The sequence below is a fragment of the Pygoscelis adeliae genome, unplaced genomic scaffold, assembly GCF_000699105.1.
Source record: "Pygoscelis adeliae isolate BGI_AS28 unplaced genomic scaffold, ASM69910v1 Scaffold353, whole genome shotgun sequence".
NCBI classification, from domain to species: domain Eukaryota; kingdom Metazoa; phylum Chordata; class Aves; order Sphenisciformes; family Spheniscidae; genus Pygoscelis; species Pygoscelis adeliae.
This window is the reverse complement of record NW_008824445.1, coordinates 1929119-1930053: the sequence shown is the minus strand read 5'-3', so window position 1 is coordinate 1930053 and position 935 is coordinate 1929119. Positions and strand designations below refer to the sequence as shown.

General features: G+C 46.1%; 1 protein-coding gene across 1 annotated transcript in view; it reads right to left on the bottom strand.

The window, feature by feature from the left end:
• Nucleotides 1-935, bottom strand: part of FZD10 (frizzled class receptor 10) — an 18561-nt gene that overhangs the window by 2717 nt on the left and 14909 nt on the right. The gene's annotated exons all lie outside the window — the stretch shown is intronic.

Below are 935 nucleotides of genomic sequence, written 5' to 3'. Positions count from 1 at the left end.
GGGCTGGAGCAGCTGGGGTTTTTAGGGGGCGGCTGAGTCCAAGGATAAATTAAAAAAAACAAAACAAAACAAAACACCCCAACCCTGTGCAGGATCCGCCTTGCATACGACACCCACTTTGCATGAGAAAGGTGAAGCTGACACGGTGATTACTTTCCAATCACTCGGAACGCCTTGAAACCTCCTTAAGGACCCCTACAGGTTTTCCTTGATCAGCACAGACTGGAAAAAGCCCCATTTGTTTCTCTCTCCTTCTGTCTTTCCTTCCTTTCTCCTTTCCCTCCCGTTGCCCTCCCTTGAAAGTTTAACAAGATCTGGTCTCTAGAAGGCGTCAGCCTAACCTCCCTCGCCCAGGTAGGAAGCCAGGGAGAGCGACCGCTTCAGACTTCGTGTCTCCTAATAAGAGGGTTGAAGGTGGTGCCTCCTCGACTGCCTTTATTGGAGGGGGGGCAATGCTTTAGCAGGGAGGATGTGGGGAGGAGGATGCATTTTATGGCGAGTGCTAGAAACTCTTCGCTGCCAGGGTCATAAAATATGGTTGCTTTCAGTCTGGAATCTCAGCTGTTTTCAAATGTCGTGCTTTGTCTCGAATTCCTAAATGAACAGGGCAGGCAGGATTGCTGAAAAACTACCTGATTGTGCTTTTAATCACAGTATGGCATCTCAGAGCTCTTTCCCCCCCCCCCCCCCCCCTTTTTTTTTCCTTAAATAAGAAACCCTAAGAGGACTAGGGACGTACCCTTGGGAAAGTTACTTCATCCACTATAGAAAAGATACTTACAGATTTTGGAGACAGAGATCATTCCAAAGTGAGTTGTGTTTACTTTTTAAGTTAAGCTTCGAGATTTATTTTGCTTATTGGTCTATCAGAGCTAGAAGGAGGAAGTTAAATCCCAAGCCAAACTATAATTCACAATTTTACAGACTGAAAAGGA